We start from the raw sequence: 20,635 nt of genomic DNA, 5'->3' as shown, positions 1-20,635 counted from the left end.
ATATCTTTGATTCTATATATGTAAACCAAGCATTTTTCCCCAAGATGTCATATTCACAAAGTAAAAAATTATAGTTCTATTTAAAGAAGCAATAATGATAGAGTGAAATGGACCATCACTCACTCTTTGCTGCTGGCAAGGTAGAAATTCTGAACAATATTTTCACCAGCAGCCATTCCATTATCTGTAACAGCTATGGCACAAGATAAAATTCTCGCCAACTTTAAAAAGTATAATGAAAACAACAAGTCACTTGTGGAGAGTTTTCCACTATTCCCAATACACGGTCAATTAATCAATATAAAGCACAAGTGCAATAATGTAGTAATGGAAAACTAAGGCCTCAGAGGTGACACAGAATTACACAAAAGAATGTTTCTTCTGAGGTCATAACTATTCTGATTTACTACAATATTCCCAACTGGAGAATTAAATCTGATTCAATCTGAATAGATAAGGAAAATTAACATGTTAACAAGGTCTAACATTAGACCTTTCAGGGACCCAATTTTTGCTTTTAAAACTTCGCAGATGACATAATCAGGATGAAACTAATTCATGACTATAATGAGTACTAACAGCTTTTTTGAAAATGTTAAGAAATTGCATGCACTCACTTAGTATTAGTTATTATAGTTATACTTTCTTTAGTATTAGTTACTGTCTATTCATCTACAAAATATTTGTGTTTACTGAAGAGATAATAGAAACATATCTAACAGTGTTTCCATGAACCACAAACCTCCTTTACTACGTGGCTAACCTCAGTGCACATACAAATTCCACTTAGCTCTCATACACATTGTGGGAGCTTTGACAATTGTAAACTGTGACACTCCACATACATTTTTATTAGCCGCGATTTTGTTTCTACTTAGAGACAAAACTTAAAGTATATTTTGTTACTATATTGGTGGACACCTTTGAAAATTCTAATATGATGGTAGATTGGTTAGATATGAAACAGGCAAAGAAAAAAAAAGAAACAGGCAAAGATGAAATTAAAAAGAGAGAACTTACTTCAATCAATAAAAGAGAAGGAATCTTTTCTTATGCCCATTATTTTAATCTTTCAGGAGCAAAAATGTACTTGAACGAGACTTCTTATAGCTTCAATCTGAAAACTGAGCAATTTTTGGCCCTGAGAAGGAGGAAAAAAAAGAAGACTGAAATTCTATGGGCTTTTGCTCTAGACACTTAGCCTGATCATAAAGTAAGAAATGCAGAATTATTAACTGAACATCAAATTGCTAAGGACATCAGGCACGCTTAATCACCTCAACCAAGTATCTTACAAGTGTGTTTTATTAGCCACAGGGAAGCTGGGTAGAATGTGGATGGATATAAAACCAACTTAACTGCTGAAAAAAAAAAAAAAAACCATTCAGGGAAATTCACTCTCTCTATGCCCACAATTACCACTCTCTTCATGGTCAAGAAAAAACGTCGCCAAAATGAAACAAGTAGAGGGATCTATGTATAGTTCAACAAATTTGCTCAAACTTAAAAGTTTGAAAGGTTCAAGAGGTTTTGAACTCTCAAAATTGTTGCATTGTTTCTAATAGCTTCAGCCTGATACACCATAAAGCACTTTTTTAAATACATGGAAACTCATATTCTAACTTTTAATTTTTTTACATGTTCTTCTAGAATATAAAGTTGCTTCAACATAACCAAATCTTTAACCTGGTGCTGGCCTTAAAACAAGTCACCTGTAGTCCCCCAGCTTAACAAACTGAGGGGAAACTGAGGCACAGAGATGTCTATGGATTTGCTCAAGTTCACAGAGTAACCGAGCGACAGAACAGAGATGTGAAGCCAAATCTTCCTGGCCAGAGGTCTCTCCAGACGATGCGGAGCACCTGTTCTGTGCCAATGTTCTGTTGGGGACATGAAAGTTACAAAGAGCACACACCCAGTGCTTAACATGCACTTGAGAAGATAAGATACAGTCTTCCACACCCAAATCAACCAGAAACAACTGAGTAATAATATAAGGCTGTTTGCAAAGATTAAAAAAACACTAGCAACATAGTTAAGTGCTGTAAGTGTTCAGAGACAGGGAGGGAGATAGTTTAGTTTTGAAGACAGAGAAATGGTTTCATGGACTCTATCAGAACAGTAGAATTGTTAACTTTTTACCTGGAAGCCATTTCAGCCTTAAAATAATTACAAATATAAAGATAGCACAAGGAACACTTGTGTACCCTTTCCTCAGACTCAGACTCACCTACTGTTAACATTTTATCCCATTTGCTCTAACATTTGTGCTGTTTTTTTTTCATTCATTCATTCATGTTACATACACGTGATTTAATAATAATACCTGAATAATTTAAGGTGAGTTATATACATTATGGCCCATAACCTCTAAGTACTTCAGTGTGTATTTTTTAAGATTAGGAACTTTCTCTTAAATAACCAAAATAGTTATCAACTTCATTAATTATATTGATAGGTAATGCATTTATGTAATCTAACAATCTACAGCCCATACTCCAATCTTACCAGGTGATCTAATGGGATTTTTAAATCTTAGGGCATTTTTCCCAGGACAGGATCCAGTCTAGCAGGTGTCTTTAGCCTCGTCCAGTCCGGAACATTTCCACAGCCTTTCTTTGGTTTTCATGACCTTGACACTTCTGAAGACTATAGTTCTAGCTCCCATTAATTTTTCTCTCTTTTTAGTACAATATTCCTCATTTTATGCTTACCTGATGCTTCCTTTGTGGTTGGATGGAGGTAATACTGCATAGGCGGTTTTGTATTCTTTGTGTGTGATATCAGTCTCTCCCTCATAGTCATGTTCATTTTGATCACCCAGTCAAGTGGTTGTCCAAAATGTCCACTCTATAATGCTTATTTTTCTCCCTTATAATAAACAATTTTACTTGAAAGTAACACGTGAAAACCGCAAAAATATCCTGCTCCTCATCAATACTTCCCTTAAACTTAACAGCCCCTGAATTACTGGAGTCGATCTTTAACATCATGGTTGCAAAATGGGGTTTTCCAACTCCAGTACTCACATTATATGTAGCGTTTGGCTTCTGCATCCTGGTATAAGAGTAAGCCCTCCCTCCTTCTCACCCATCTATTGATTGCTTGATTGATAGGTTGATCTTTCTCTTTCCTTCTTCCTTTCCCTCTTGTCTATTATAATTTGGTAATAATTTTTTATTTTTAATTGGTTTATAATTCATTATTATACTTAATTATTTTGGTGGATGGATTGTCCTGGTTTTGGCCATGTTCCAACATGGAAAAAAAGAAAAGTTTCAGAATGCTAAATAGGAAACGTTTATGTGACTTTTACTTGAACAACATCCTAAGTAAGTGATCAGTAAATTCTTGTTCCCTATATTGAATCAGAGTTTTGTTCATGAAAGGTGAAGAGTAATATTCAGAATTATTAGAATAGTTTCTACAAGTATCTTGATTTATTATTTTTTTAAACTTTTAAAAGTTTTATTTATTCATGAGAGGCACAGAGAGAGGCAGAGACACAGAGGGAGACGCAGGCTCCCTGTGGGGAGCTTGATGTGGGACTTGATCCCAGGACCCTAGGATCATGCCTTGAGCCAAAGGCAGACATTCAACCACTGAGCCACCTAGGTACCCCAAGTATCTTGACTTTAAAAATTCAGCTTAAGGGGCACCTGGGTGGCTCAGTTGGTTAAATATCCAACTCTTGATCTCAGCTCAGGTCTTGATCTCAGGGTCATGAGCTCAAGCCCTACATTGGGCCTCATGCAGTGTGTGGAGCCTACTTAAAAAAAAAAAATCAGCTTTAGTAAGACTGAAAATCTGGAAAAGTTTCAAGGCGGATGCATAGTAATGATTTTTTAAAGTAATTATTAGAAAATCAAAGGTCGGTGGGCAGAAAGTGGGGAGCTATGGAAGAGGATTGGGTTGCTCTTTTTTGATTCTTGTTAACACTGTTTTCCATCTTCAGTAAGGACAGAATGATATCACCACCAACAAAGACAGATTTGCATTTCATTTTTTTTTTTTTTTTTTTTTTAGTTGAGCTTATGGCCTGTACCTCCACATTCAGCCTGCTGGTACACTTCGCTTCTAAAAGGCCTAGGCTCCCTGTTTTTTTTTTTTTTTTTTTAATTTATTTTTTATTGGTGTTCAATTTACTAACATACAGAATAACCCCCAGTGCCCGTCACCCATTCACTCCCACCCCCCGCCCTCCTCCCCAGATTTGCATTTCAATATAAATAAAATCATGGTGAAAGTGAAACATGAGAAAAAATGTTTTTCCTGAAAATCCATTTCTTTATTTGATGCACATCACATACTGGGCTATGGACCAGGGAGACAAAGATGAAATAAGGTATAGTCTCTGCTTCAAGGGTAAGAAGCTCCAAGGGCAGGGACTAAAGGATTATTATGACACAAAGTGCAGAACAGAGACATGACAGAGATACCACCTGTCCAGCAGTGTTTGGATGCTGTTCAGTAAAGATGTAGGAAATCACTTTAAATAGAAACACCACAGACTAAATGATCCTTTGAATCCTATAAAAAAAAAATTGGCAGCAGAATGTATGTGTACAGTTTATCATACGTATTGTTTATCTTAGTTTTTTTATTTTCACCTTTTTAAGAAAGCTTTTCAAACATACACAAAAGTAGACAGAATAGTATAATGAGCATCTATCACTCAGCTTCAATAATTACGACGCAGATCAAATCTTCTTTCATCTCTACAGCCCACTCCCCTGCCCCCAGGTAGAGAACTTCAAAGCAAATCCCAGACATTATATTTAATCTGTAAACACTTCTGTTTGTATCTCTAAGGGAGACACACCTGAAGTATTAAGAATAGAAACTTAATACCATATAATGTCAGCCAGTGTTCAAATCCCCTTGATTGTCCTCTTTTGTCATTTTTGTATATTTGAATCAAGAGATAGTCAAGGTCCACATTACATTTGGTTAATGTCTCCTACATTTCTTTTAATGTATCAAAATCCTCCCTCTCTCTTTTCTGATTTCTTTCTTTATTCTTATGATTATTCTGTTGTTGTTGAGGAAACTGGGCTGCCCATTCTGTAGAATTTTCCAGTCTGGATTTAGCTAGTTGTGTCCCTGTGGTGGGGTTTAATATATTCTTCTATCTTCTGTCTTTCTCTTCAACTGGTAGTTAGATCGAGAGCCTTAATCAGATTCAGGTTTGATTTTTCTGACCAGAATTTCCTGGGGCTGGTAATGTGGATTTCCTACAGCATGTCATCAGGAAACCTATAATACTGGGGGTTTCTTTTTTTTTTTCTTTCTTTCTTTCTTTTTTTTTTTTTTGTTTGCTTGTTTGTTTTTTGGGATTTTGGGGGTTTTTTTTGTTTGTTTGTTTGTTTGGTGATGTTGAATCTGTTCTGGGGATTCAGGTGTTAATGGCCTGACCCTTCCCTTACAATGCTCCCTCACGGGCCTTTGAGTTAATAGTTCCTACAGCTGTGATTTATTTTTATTTATTTATTTATTTATTTATTTTTTTTAAAGATTTTATTTATTTATTCACGAGAAACAGAGAGAGAGAGAGAGAGGCAGAGACACAGGCCAAGGGAGAAGCAGGCTCCATGCCGGGAGCCCGACGTGGGACTCAATCCCAGGTCTCCAGGATCAGGCCCTGGGCTGAAGGTGGTGCTAAACCGCTGAGCCACCTGGGCTGCCCTGTGATTTATTTTTAATGTATGCTTTGATAATTCTATGACATTGGATCTTTCATATTCTTTAACTAAAAGCTAAATTCTCCCCTCCAAACACACGTATGTAACACAGTAGTGTGGGAAGAGCAGGAAATCTTCATCTCCATCTATTTGGTATCTGACTCCTCTCTAATAAATCAGTCACTCTTGGGTCTCATTTGCCTCCTCTGTAAAACGAAGTTGCTGCTGGATGATTAAGTTATGTTCTAACTCTTGAAATTCTGTGGTCGTAATTTCCCCAGATTGTCATAGGAATGATACTGGCTCCAGAAACAACATTCGGCCTTCGTCCGTGTATACACAGGTTCCACCCACTTCCCTGTCTAAATAGCTTCAAGGGTAAGAAGCCGGGAGCGAGAATTTTTGTTGTTCCTGTTGACCCATGACTAAAATTTTGGTACTCTAGCTGCTGAGGCTGCAGTATTAGTCCTGCAAGTTCGGAGTAGTCAAACCAGTATTCCTACTCTCCAGGCAGGGGGTAAAAACAACTCTATCAGTTCATCAAGCTTGATGGGCCTTTTTTGAATGATATTTGACATTTGAGTCAATGATGAGTTTCAGGGATTTTCAAGGATAACAGTCTCAAGGGCCGCCTCGGGTTATGCAGCTGACTTTGGCTCTGGCTGTGATCAGAGGGTCTTGGGATGGAGCCCTCCAGTCGGATGCCCTGCTCAGCAAGGAATCTGCTTCCCCTCTCCCTCTGCCCCTGCCCACCTCATGTGTGCAGGCTTGCTCTCTCACTCTCTCATGCGTGCACTCTATCTCAAATAAATGAATAAAATCTTCAAAAAAAAAAAAAAAAAGGAAAGGAAACCGTTTTTGAGTTGTCCCTGGTCAGAGAGAAATCTACTTGCTAAGTGATTTTTGCATAACAGTAACTACAGTATTGTTACTATCTTTAGATGCCTGAATTTTCAGTTGCCTTACTTGATACACTATTGCCGTATAGCATGTATTTCTTGAGATATAAACAGAATAGTACATTTTATTTACCTTATATGCATGTGATTTGCAAGATAAATATACTTACAACATATATCAGATAACTAACGGTGCCCTCCAATCAGTATCCAGCACACACATAGACAAGAGAAACTGTAAATCATGGCTTTTGGTTAAAATTAAAAAATAAACAAATGAGCCATTAGAAAGGCACCCAGATTTCTCCTGTCAAAGGAACCCCGGGGTTTAAAAATTGAGCACAAAAATACCCATCTCTGTCCCATAAGATGGGTCTGCATTAAACCAAAGTAATAGTCTACCCAGGTTTTATGACCCAGGTTGCTCTTTGGGATCAGAGACAGATGTCCCAGGGACAGCCAGCGACCTACCCCTTTGTTTCATTTTGTAGATCTACACTCCCTGAGAAGATGTGAATTAAGTCTTTAGCTGAGAACTTTCTTCTTATCATCTAGAAAGCACATCATATTTCAAGTTTCGTTCTGATTATCATAGTCAGAATGAGAAGAATATTGAAGTAGAGGTATGAGGCTCAGGATAAAATCTGGATTCATTTGTGAACTGCCCCAGACGTAAACATGTTTTGGAAAATGCTTTATTGCTTAATATATAAACTGTTCTTTTGAAATATTTATAGTTAATTGCATATTAAAGAAAGTAAACCAGCCTGAGGTTGAAATTTATCTTCCACTCAATCCAGCAAAATATGCCTTTGGCCAACATGGTGGTTGTTGTTTTTTCCTGAAGTTTGCCCAGAAGCAAGAATACTTACTGGAAATTATACTCTTGATTAACGCTTTTTGGTGTGAAAGGATTTTAGCTGATACTGTGGAGGAATACAAAAGAGAAAATCTTGAAAGGCTGAGCCACAGAGTTCTCACTTTGGATGAAAGAGGTCCAAGGCTATTTCCTAAAATGGGATGTCATGTGGGATGACACTTGACGAGTTGCCATAGAGTTGTCACCCGGTGATATTGTGATGTGGGCTAGGCCAGGCAGCTGTTGGCAGGAGCGTCCTGGAAGAGAAGGTACATGGATGGGTCTTAAACACTTACTGCACTCTTAGTATTGAACCCAAAGTTTAAGAATAAATACACTTAAGAAGGTGTTCTGATGTTTTTAGGGGCCAAAGGAAGGGAAACAAATCCGCATATATGAATTTATACTCACATTCTGTCTTCTGTTAAAGAAAAACCAGAGCTGCGTAGTAGTTAAAGCAATGAGAACAGATTTTTATTCAGGACTGTTGCAGTAGAGGGAAGAGACCTCAATAGAACCGGGCTCAGTTCTGAATACAGCATCACGAAGTGGGAATTTCTAGTGAAGGAGAGAGGTAGGGGTCAGTGAGTAGAAAATCACTGACATCCAGGGTAAGGGAAAGATTATGGCTAAACTGACCTAGCAGGATTCTTGCTAAAATGGGATAATGCAGAGACAAACATAAAAGCCAAAAAGCCAGGGCTATTTGAAAAGTTGAGGGGAACTGAGTAGAGTTTGGTCAAGGAGAGAATCTTTGTCACCCCTTCCAAACTGGACTTGGTGCAGACTGCCATAAAAATTATGACTTTTAGGCAGCCCGGGTGGCTCAGCGGTTTAGTGCCAACTTCAGCCCAAGGCATGATCCTGGAGCCCTGGGATCGAGTCCCACATCGGGCTCCCTGCATGGAGCCTGCTTCTCCCTCTGCTTGTGTCTCAGCCTGTCTCTCTCTGTGTGTCTCTCATGAATAAATAAAATCTTTAAAAAAAAAAAACAGAAATTATGACTGTAATAAAATCATTAATGGAACAACAAAAATAAAATGACCAAATATTAGTGAGGGAAGATCAGGATAAAATATAATAGAAATCCTGGACCGAGAAAATCTCCTGCAAACAAGCATATAACCACCCCTGAGTTTCTTGGGGATGAGGACAAAGAGGGAGACAAAACATATTTTTCATTGCCTTAGAAAATGAAACATTCCAGTTTATCATGCAACAAGCGCTTTCTGGCTCTGGAATCTGAGAGCAACTTCTCCAGTGGGTGGTGTCATGAGTAGCACACGGGACAGTGTGATTCCAGTAAGTTCACAAAGAAGGCACAGAAGTTCTATTTATGGCTGTTTCTTGTATGGCTTTTTGATAAAAGCTGAGGCAAAATGTGAAGTTTTTCTTCTGTGACAAAAGTGCCCTGGGGATTCAGCTGAGTCCATGCTTTCTAGAGATCTATCTGGTACAGGGATAAAACGTGGAGAACCTCAAAGAACAAGGAGACCCTCCCAAAGATCATCTGTCTCACATGAACTCTGTCCAGACAGTTCGGAACTTGGGTCTCTAACAGGTAGCAGAGGGATGGATAATCCCTGTTATAAAGTGAAGAGAGACCTAACTGCTCCAGTTACTATGTGTGAGGTGGCTTTTTGTGGACCCCAAGGAGCCTGTGTCTCATTCTTACCAAAAAGAAGGCTGTACGGAGATGGGCCATAGGACACAAGCAGGTACTTTAGTCACACAGATTTTTTTTATTTTTCAGATTTGGCCTTTCTACTGGAACATTTGAAGGTCAATTTTACATCTGAGTTGATCCAATTGAATATCCCTGGAGGTTGTTTACAATTTTTCCATCATTATATAAAGTGTGTCTTTCCAAACCTTCCTTTCAATCTCTCTGATACTAGCATCTCTACCAAGTGGTTTCATCTACGGCACTTAAATTAGACCTCTTCTCCATAATGTACCAAAAAATACCTGTTTTCTTTTTTTTTTTTTTTTTAAGATTTTATTTATTTATTCACAAGAGACACACAGAGACACAGGCAGAGGGAGAAGCAGCCTCCCTGCCGGGAGCCCGATGTGGAACTCGATCCCAGGACTCCAGGATCATGACCTGAGATGAAGGCAGAGACTCAACCACTGAGCCACTCAGGTACCTCAAAATTATATTTTCCTGTTATTGAAAATTGCACAGGAAAAAAAATCATCCAGAGAGCTCATCATAAAAGTATTCAACATGATGGTTTTTGAAGAGATACTTGGTGATCAACAGTGTTTTATGTGTAGTGGGAGTCACTGGGCTTTATCTCATTGACATGACTTCTACCCTCTTATTTCCTCCCTGGACAGACATATAGGACCTACTGAGACTGTGCTGTCCAAGGTGAGAGCCATCACCCATATGTAGCTACTTAAATTTAAATTAATTAAAACCAAGTAAAATGGAAAATTCAGCTCTACTAAAAATTCAGTTGCACTAGCCACATTTAAAGTGCTCAGTAGCCATGTTTGGCTAGTGGCTGGAGTACTGGAAAATGCAGAGACAGAGAGAGAGTGACAACATCTTCATTACCACAGAAAATTCTACTGGGCAGCACTGCTCCAAGAAATATAATGTATGGGCTGTTAGTACAAGAAATCATATCTGTAAAGTCACAGCTACGTGGATTAATGAAATTGGTGACAATCACAATATATGTGAGACCCAAAGAGAAATATTTTTGGTCTAACAAATAAAAAATGATTAAAACAGTAGTCATTGGGGGCTAGAGGTGGAAATTGTGTGTATTAATTATAAAGATTGTAATCATAAAGGTCCAGGAGAAGGACAACCATCTGACCAGAATACAGTGTGACAGGAAATGCCCAGAAGGGGATACTTGGTGGACCTTTCTATTTATTGCACACACAAAAAAATTGTTTTGTGGTCCAATCATTCTAGAAAGGTTGAGTTACATGAAATCAGAATGATTGATTTTAATTTTCAGGACTTCTCTGAGTCTTTTGCATTCTAATATCTCTAAGGTTTGGGCAAAGTTCCTCAGTTTCATTTGAATTTGGGATCTTTTTCTAAAGTGGGTCATGTTCTGGGGAAACCGTCTGCTTTAGCACATGGTTGAGGACAGGCTCTGGTTTTGATTCTCTGGCCTGCCGGGGCCATGCTTATCCCCAAACATCCTTATAAATAAAAATACTTAGCACAAGCTCCTCTGCTAGGTCAGTCAATGACATTTCCCTGGTTTGCAGGTGCTTACCAGTCATTTCTTACTCTCGTGTGATCTCTTTGGATGCCAGTATTCCATGTTCTGGTGGACATATATGCCCATAAATTGTGCTCCACAAAAACAATAGACCCACAGATGGTGGCAAAATGTCACACAAGCATTTCAAACTGGCTGTCAAAAATCAAATTTTACACCAAGGAGGAGAAAATGGTGAAGGAAACAGAAGTTAAGGATGAGTAGAAGTCCTATAACATTGTGTTAAAGTGCATGATAAAGTCACTGTAACCTGGGAGGATTGGTCAAAGTACCTGAATAGTAGCCAGAAGTACCAAAGGCCTGGGCATGCAGTAACTTCTAAAAGTTTAAGAGAATAAGGGTACCTGGGTGGCTCAGTCAGCTAAGCATCTGACTCTTTTTTTTAAAAAAAGATTTTATTTATTTATTCATAAGATACACAAAAAGAGAGGCAGAGACACAGGCAGAGGGAGAAGCAGGCTCCATGCAGGGAGCCCGACGTGGGACTTGATCCCAGGTCCCCAGGATCACGCCCTGAGCTGCAGGCGGCGCTAAACCGCTGAACCACTGGGGCTGCCCAAGAAATACATTTAATTTCATTATTTTTCTCTATTGTTTTTCTACTCCCTATTTCTTTTTCTTTTTCTTTTTTTTAAATTTATGATAGTCACAGAGAGAGAGAGAGAGAGAGAGATAGGCAGAGACACAGGCAGAGGGAGAAGCAGGCTCCATGCAGGGAGCCTGATGGGGGACTCCATCTCAGGGCCCCAGGATCTCATCCTGAGCTGAAGGCAGATGCCTGACCAACTGAGCCACCCAGGCACCTTGTATCTGACTCTTGATTTCAGCTCAGGTCATGATCTCAGAGTCCTGGGGTTGGGGCCCCAATCAGGCTCCACACTCAGGTGCTCTTTCTGTCTCTCTTTCTCTAAAGTAAATAAATAAATCTTAAGAGTTTAAGAGAATAAAAGAGCAGTTGTCAGTGTACAAGAACTCATCTTCATGAGGAATATGCAACACTTATGGTGCTAATTTGCTTATAGCTCCCACCTCCAGGATGCATCCTCTGGACTCAATGTGGGTCAAGTAGAACTCTTGCAATACAATTGCTCCCATTTGCTGAGTGCTTCCTACGTCCTGAGGATGAAGCTAAGCCCTTTTCAGGAACTATCTTGTTTAATCCTCACAACAACACTAGAGGATTATATTGTATCCTTACCCCTTTTATAGAAAATAAAACTGAGGTATGGCAAGAATAAATAACTTGACCATGGTCATACCTCTAGTAAACTGTAGAGCTAGGACTCAGAGTTCACCTTCAGAGTCTGAGCTCTCAGTCCGATATTATAGTGGCTGATATATTATATACAGTTTTTTAAAGTTGTATACTCTAACTTCCTTCATACTGCGGAGGAGAATTTAACAACCTGTCTGAACTGGGTCATGGTGGGCAGAATGAGAAAGAAGGCATGCCTAAGAAGAGATCGTTGGGAAGAAGCTAAGCCATTGAGTCTTTGATATATTTTATCTTCCTTGCTAATTTGTGGGCGGTTGGTAGCAGCAAATGACCGGTGAGATAGTGCTGTGGAGTGGCCTGAGTTTATTGTATCATATCTCGGCTTTCCTCCAGGACATCTCCATGTGAACATTTCTCTGACGCCTCAAACTTAACACTTAAAAAACCAGGCTCCACTGGGTATTATTCTATATGTTGGCAACTGGGATTTAAATTAAAAAACTAAAAATAAATAAATACAATCTGATTTAAAAAAAAAACAAAAAAAAAAAAACAGGCTCATCATCTCCCCTTCAAATAGTGATAGGAAGTTCTCGGTCCTTCACTTCTGCACTGACTCAGCTTTTTGACAATACCACATTCTCCAACCAATCTATCATTTTCTTGTCAATTTTTTTAAAAAGATTTTATTTATTTATTCATGAGAGACACACAGAGAGAGGCAGAAACACAGGCAGAGGGAGAAGCAGACTCTCTGCGGGGAGCCCAATGTAGGACTCCATCCCAGGACCCCGGGATCACGCCCTGAGCTGAAGGCAGACCCTAAACCACTGAGCCACCCATGTGCCTCTCGTCAATTCTTTGGTCAATAGCGCTGAAAAAAAGTGCTTTGTCTTTACCATCTGTACTTTATCAACTTTAACCCAGGTCTGATCAGAGGTAGGTCAGTCTATCCTTGCACATAACATAGGAAAATAAACACCATTTTACATGTTGAATGCAAGACTCAGGACTAGGTTCTAGAACTGCTTTTAATTTCAGTTACTGCCTGGAAGAAGAGCTTATAATCGAGGACATCAAAGTTTAATCATCTCTTTAGCGTTCAGAGAGTGAATGCCAAGCAATTCTATTAACAGATAAACTTGTTCAGTTGATCTAGAGGTTGTTTTCTTCTCTAGACCCTCCCAAATGCAGTCTGGCTCAAAGTCATTTTTTTTTTTCTTAGAGATGTACTGCATTGAGTTAAAAGTTGGCATTTAATAGTCAGTTTTTCGCCTAAAAATCTCTTAGGGCTTTCCTGCTTTATAGAGAGACACCTGGACTTGAATTTAGTGATAGTTTGAACATGGGAAGAGTTTCAGAAGAGCAGCAGATTGTAAGTAGACCACGGGGGAAATGCTAATAAAGGACAATTGCGAGTGCACCTGGGTGGCTCAGTTGGTTAAGGGTCCAACCCCTGATCTCAGCTCAGATCATGATCTCAGGATTGTGAGATGGAGCTCTACACAGGGCTTCACGCTGGACATGGATTTTCTTTCCTCCTCCCTCTGCCTCTCCCCAACTTAAAAAAAAGTATCATTGCTTATTTCTAATATTTATTGTTGTAAGTATTTGGGATTCATCAGTAAATAAAATAAAGTCCCTGCTCTTATAAAGCTTACATTTAAATCTAGGAGGAGTTAAAAATCACAAATTGGAAAGAAACATTTTAAATAATAAAGCCAAACGTGAAAAAAAATTCTAGTTTATATATATTGATGTGCTTGGGAGTTTAACAACTGGTTCTGGAACAATTAAAGAGACCTGGCTTGTGGTGTTTGCTGATTTCCATGGTGTAAATACACCCACTACGGCCAATTTCAGCTATCAACAAGATGTCACTGAGTGCAGAATTAGGAACACATGTGCAAACACAGCTCTCAGGAACTGGTGTGAGCCAACTCCAGCACACCATTGGATCTGAATCAACTCTATTATAATTTAGATTTTCAAAAAAAAAAAAAATTAGATTTTCAGACAGCTCAATGAAGAAAGGTTAAAAAAAATTGGAAAAAAAAAACCCTAAAATATATATAAGTTTTACATAACAAATGTGTAAAACAAATCTCCTATTCCTCTACCATCTCATATAAAAAGGAATGAGAAAACCCAAGTAGAGGTCACAAGTTCTATAAAAGTTCTATCAGTTTACCATTTAAACCTTTAAAACTGGAGAAAACTTTGTCAAATACCTTGTGGTCATTCTGAAATCCTGCAGATTCATTCTCATCTAAATGGTACAGTTGGGCAGCCCGGTGGCCCAGTGGTTTAGTGCCTGCCTTTGGCCCAGGGCGTGATCCTGAGGCCCCGGGAATCAAGTCCCACATCCGGCTCCCTGCATGGAGCCTGCTTCTCCCTCTGCCTGTGTCTCTGCCCCTCTCTTTCTCTCTCTCTGTCTCTCTCTGTCTCTCATGAATAAATAAATAAAATCTTTTTTAAAATAAATAAATGGTACAGTTAATCACAAAATTCTAGACATATGTTTTTTTCCCATCGTAACAATGGCCATTTATTGAGTCCCTAATCTAGACCAGATATTTTCATGCATTTCCTGTACAGTAAGCCTACAAAGTAGCCATTATCCCATTTTAGAGATGAAGAAACTGAAGCCCTGAGATTAAGAGACCTAACATCTCCTAGGAGTAAACTCAATCTTGGACTCAATTCAATGTCCCCCTGATTCAAAAGCCTGTGGTTTGTTTGTTTTCCTGTCAAATGCCTTTGGTTGGTGAGCAGGTTCAAAATACAAATCTAATTTTCATAAATACTTGATATATTCATTAATTCTCTGAGCATTTAGGGCTTAGGACTCTCCCGTAAGGTAAGATGTACTTTGAAAGCAATGGAATCAGGTCCCTTGGTAGAGGTTTATACTTCAGCTGCCCCCAGAGCACCATGGTAACACAGCATCCCTCACTAGGCCTCCAGGCAGGACCACTGGTGATTATTCCTTTCCTTATGGCTCCTAGATTGTTGAATATTCCAAATATTTCACTTGGTGGGCACCCAGGTGTGCAGGGTCAACTCTGGGCAGTAAAACAAAAATACCTCTCCTTAACCCTGCCTTTAAGTAGCTCACAGCTTCCGTGCTGTGATGCCACGGCCCCTCCCAGTGTTACATGTGACACCAAGACCCTGAATCAGTCCTGTGACCCCTCAAAAGGAGCTGCTATTTTAAACAAATACAACATAATAGAATTTTTATGACCGGGTAGGACTTTAGAGGCTACCTGGTTCAATGCCTCATGTCAGAGACAAAGAAGTTGGGCTCAGTGACTTCCTGCAAGTCATACAAGTAGTTAGCAACCCAGCCTAGGAGCCACCTGAGGTCTGATCCCAAGTCAGGTGCTCTTTCCACAGAGCCACGTGGCAGTCCCTGAAGAGGAAGGCAGCACGGGACCCGTCCCCCCGGAGGACACCTTTGACAGAGTTTAATGCCTTTGGGCAAAGCGAATGGATAGTATAAAAAGCTCTCTGAAACCCCAAGTTGTTGTTTTTTAAGGTTTTATTTATTTATTTGAGAGAGAGAGAGGGCACCAGCAGGGGCTGGGTAGGGGGTGGTTGGGAGGCAGAAGGAGAAGGGGAAGGAAACTCCTCATCAAGCAGTGAGCCAGAGGTAGGGCTCTATCCCAGGACCCCGAGATCATGACCTGAGCTGAAGGCAGATGCTTAACCCACTGAGCCACCCAGGTGCCCCTGGACTTCCAAGTTTTAATAACATAACTAGTAAAGGGCACAATAATGACATTTATAGAACATTTTTACATGATTGAAAATTCCTTTACATTATCAGTAGCATTATATTTGCTACTGATAATAGCTTATATATATATATATGTATATATATATATACATATATATATATATATATAACATTTTATAATTTGTGGAACTTTCTCACAGATCATCTTATGATTATGGAACTTACTAGTAACCAGGGATTAGTGTCTCCATTTTATAGACAAGGACACTGAAGTTCAGAGAAGTACAGATGTCTTGCCACATGATAAATGACAAAAATAGGACCAGAGCCCACGTCTGCCTCCAAATCCAGTGCTCCTTTCTCCTGATCTCTGAGAAGAGGCATCAGAGTAGCAAATTTTGATATATTTGAATTAAAGAAAACTGAGGCACAAATCTCTCCTTTAGGGACTTTATTCCAGAGCACATATACAATCTGCAGCAGAGTTGGTCCAAGACCTAATCAACTGAAGACGTTCTCACAACTACAACATAGGACTTCCCTCACCTTTGAGGTGATCCTACAAACAGAACACTATTTATATATACCAAAAACAAGCAAGCCTCTCCAAATTTGGCAAATTTCATTCTGCTAGACAATGCCACTGGAAAATCTAATATCTCAAATGCATCTGTGCTCCTGCCAAATTTGAATCACATGCATCCGTGACTTTTTCCATCCCTCGCAGAACAAGTTGGAATCTTTTGGATGGTGTGTCTCCCATAAGTAGAGGTAAGAGAGGTTCTTTCTCTCATGAGCCTCATGGTGAAATAATTATTTGGCAATTAACAAGCAAAATCTTTCCTGCCAGTTTGGAATTGTACCAAGAAAAGAGCTGGTGGAAATTCCAATATGCAGTTCAGAATTTGACCCTCAAAATATGAATTTTAAGAGATTATGGTTTGAAGGAAAACGTTCTCTTTTCATGAGGGTGGGATGTAACTTCAGTATATCTGGTAGGGTGTATGCTTGCTTTCCTCCCTTGTGTCTGGAGAGAGAAGATTTTTAATATTTATCTCAGGAGATCATCACATAACTAAGACTGGCATGATCAAGGCTAACTGTCAGAACTTGTAGCTCTTATTTAACTGGATGGTGATAATTTGTTTTATTATCTGCAACTGTATCAGAAATATTTACTATTATAAATGTATACCTAGATTGTGTATTGTAAAAGTTTCGAAGTAGAATCCATTAACCCTGATGCAACTATTAAAGAAATACACAAACATTTTAGACTTTGTGGAAATAGAGAAAGGCATAAAAAAAAGAAAAACATCACCCTAAGGCATTTGACATATTCTGAAGGGTGCAATTGAAACAGTTGGATAAGCAATCTTTCATTTTGGTTCCAACCTTTTTGGAGATACCATTTTCCCCTAGGCCAGCTATATTATGGCATTTATTCTAATCTGCTTCCAATCCAAGCTGTGTAGCCTTGGCCAAATAGTATCTCAGCATATTCCAGAATCCTAGCTACATAACATGTAAAGTGTTTATCTCATAGCTAAATAAATTTTAACAACCCTCCTATATAAAATTTAGTTTTTAGATTATGTAATTTGTTTTTCTTAAAGATTTACTTCTTTATTTTTAGAGAGAGAGTGTGTGTGTGTAAGCATGTACGAACTGGAGGAGGGGGAAGAGGGAGAGGGAGCAAGAGAATCTCAAGCAGGTGCCCCACTGAGCAGGGAGCCCAACACGGGACTTGATCCCAAGACCTGGAGATCATGACCTGAGCCAAAACCAAGAGTCAGATGCTCAACTGACTGAGCCACCTGTGATTGGGTGCCCTGTGATTTGGGGTTTTCTCAAGTGCCATACTGCTTTTGGAAGTTCTCCCTATAGAGAATGTAGGATTTCTAGAGACACCTACAACAATTAAGGAAAAGATGTCATGGATCTGCTCTGGTTGCTTGGAACAAAGCTGCAGAAGTCACTTTTACTTGCATGAGTCTGAAGCTCTAAACCGTTTCTTAGTACTAAAACTCTGTAAATAGGCAAGGTACAGAGATTTGCTAAGTACGTGAGACTATCTCAATGAGGTATGCTGATGTTAGATATGAAACAAATACACAGGGTAGCCAATAGTTTAAATAAATAATCGAATACATTTAATCCATGGTTTTAAGTTGATGATATATGAAGACACATTATACTGCTTCTCAGAATACTTTGAGAAAAGCTATTATGCCAAGCAAAATAATTTAAAAACCTGTATAGAAAGCTGGCATTTGCGTTCATTCTGCATGCCAGAATGCAATAAAACAAATCTGCTTGTCTAAATGCTCCTTGTTGAATCACACAGCTTCTTTCTTCTTGCCAATTTGTTTGCCAAGTTTGATTGATTACTTGAGACAGTCATTTTCACCTCTAGCTTTTGAGGTTTTCCTGTCCGTACATGCTACCTGATTCTCCAAGAACGTGTTCACTCTGTTTCAGGTGTCATCAGACTATAGGAGTTTGTTTGAGATTAAAAAGACCCGGAAAGCTATGTCTCTCTTTCCAACAACATGGAACTCTTCCCAAGATTACCAAAAATCGAGTGGCATTTCACCTGCAGGGAAGAGCCATTTCTGACTCAAGAGAGGTTGGTGGAATGTGCTAGACTGTTCTCCCCAGAGGATGAAACCCTGTAATTATTCATTATACCGGTTGTGTGACTGTCACTTATGGTAACACAGTCTTGAAAATAAACAGACACATTCACAGCTTTTTGTATACTGACATTCTTTCACTGGGTCTCCAGTCTTTGGTGTCAGTCTCCTTGCTTTGGGAAACACTAAAAAATTAACAAGAGACTTCCTGTTTTAAGATGATTGAAGGATGTTCCCACCTCCTTCTCTTGAAAATCAACCAAAAACCAAAAAGGAATGTAAAAATTAGAGACACAAATTCCATCTTTGATAAAGTCAGGAAACTTCTGAAACCCCAAACCCATACCCTACTCTTCCCCGACAAAGAAACTGGCTTATCACTTGATCACATGATGGTGAGGCCCAACAGTCCACAACTCCTTTTTCCAGTCCTACCCCACCCCACCCCAGCACACACACACTCACATACCACATACACACACACACACACCCTCACACACACACAAATACACACTCACACCACACCATATCCCGCACCACACACACTCCCTCCATATACACTCACACATGGTCACACACACAAATATACCACATGCTCACACACATAAACACATACCACACACTACACACCTACACAGGAACACACTCAACTTCCAATCAGCTTTTTTGCGTCCCATTCTTAAATATAAGAATTAAGGACTGGTAGGCATTTGAGCAAATGTTTCAATAAATAAGAGGCTAAAGCTAACCATGAGAATAAAAGAATTCAGAGGAAATGAGCCAATATTAATATGAGTTATTAATATTATGAGAGAGATAAGAAAAGATATTGCATCCACCAAACAAAAACAGAAATTTATTTATTTTAAAAAAGGCATCATCAGAGAATAAGAAAGATCTCATCTCTTGGAAATTAAAAATACATAGCCAAGTAGATTTTTTTAAGCCACTGGAAGGATTGAAAGATAAAGTTGAGGAAATTCTTCTGAAGTAAAATAGATAGGAATGCAAAAGAAGAAAAATGTTGATTATCTAAGAAGTCCAACACCTGAGTAATAGGAATTCTACAGAGAAAAAACTGAGAAAGAAATGATCAGAGAAGCAATATAAGGAAATCCTTCAAACTGAACCACACAAGTCCCCAGAATGAAAGACTTATTAAGTACCCAGCACAATGCATGATGAGAAAATCCAGAATACGACATATTACAGTGAAAGTTTAGAACATCAGGTAAAAAAGGTCATTAAAACTTCTGGAGAGACAAAAGGGGCCAGATATTAAGGATTCAGATGCCATATCAAAATAGCAGAGACAACTCTTTTTACTTTCTTAATGGTATCTCTTGAAACACAAAAGCTTTAAATTTTAATATAGGCCAAATGATTTTCTTTCATTGCTTGTGCTTTTGATGTTGTATCTAAAAAACCACTGCTCAATCCAAGACCACAAAGTTTACTCTTATATTTTCTTATAAGAATTTTATAGTTTTAGCCCTTACATTTAGGTCTATGAGCCATTTTGACTTAATTCTTTTGTAAATGGTGTGAGGTAGGGGTCTACCTTCATTCTTTTCATATCTATATATCCATTGTCCTGTCACTGTTTCAGTCAGTAGAGCATGTGACTCTTGATCTTGGGGTCATGAGTTCAAGTCCCACATTTGGAAAGAGCCTATAAAAAAGAAAGAAACTAAGAAGAAAGTAAAAAGTTCATAGAATAGAAGAAAACATTTACAAATAATGTGTGTGATAAGGGACTTATATCTATGATATCAAAAGAACTCATACAACTCATCGCAAAAAGGTAGCTCAATTTAAAAATGGGCAAGTGATTTGAATAGACATTTCTCCAAAAAAGATATACAAATGGACAATAAGCACATGAAAATCTCTTCAAGATCATTAGTCCTTAGGGAAGTGCAAATCAAAACCACAATGAGATACCACTTCAAGCCCACTAGAATTCCTAAAATTAAAAAGAAAAGTATTGGCAAGGATGTGCAGAAATCGGGATCTTCATATATTGCTAGTGGGAGTATAAAATGGTGCAGTCACTTTGGAAAACAATTTGGCAATTCCTCAAAAAGTTAAAAATAGAGTTACACTATGTTAGACAATTCCACTCCTAGGTATGTACCCAAAAGAATTGAGAGCCTATTCACACAAAAACTTGTTCATGAATGTTCAAAATTATTTATAATAGTCCCAAAGTGGAAGCAACACAAATGTCTATCAATTGATGAATACATAGAACTGTGCAGTGTGAAGCCCTCTTGTTTGAGTCAAGAAGACACGGGCAACCCGGGGCAACCTCTCTGACCTCTGATTTGGTCATCTGTAAATATGAG

The 20,635-nt window shown here is 38.7% G+C and overlaps 1 long non-coding RNA gene across 8 annotated transcripts in view; it reads left to right on the top strand.

The window, feature by feature from the left end:
• Window positions 1-18,396, top strand: part of LOC140601785 (uncharacterized) — a 30,241-nt gene extending 11,845 nt beyond the window's left edge. For 6 of the 8 annotated variants that reach the window (XR_012004851.1, XR_012004847.1, XR_012004849.1 and 3 more), the window contains exon 3: window positions 1,077-1,415. This is a non-coding gene — a long non-coding RNA (uncharacterized lncRNA). Of the gene's footprint in view, window positions 1-1,076; window positions 1,416-1,650; window positions 4,075-18,132 lie in introns of those variants that run through there. The other 2 variants (XR_012004854.1, XR_012004853.1) reach the window with 2 other exon arrangements.
• Window positions 18,397-20,635: the final 2,239 nt, after the last annotated feature.

This window comes from Canis lupus, chromosome 12 (assembly GCF_048164855.1).
Source record: "Canis lupus baileyi chromosome 12, mCanLup2.hap1, whole genome shotgun sequence".
Taxonomy (NCBI): Eukaryota; Metazoa; Chordata; class Mammalia; order Carnivora; family Canidae; genus Canis; species Canis lupus.
The sequence above is the reverse complement of the archived record's forward strand: the minus strand, read 5'-3'. Positions and strand labels throughout refer to the sequence as shown.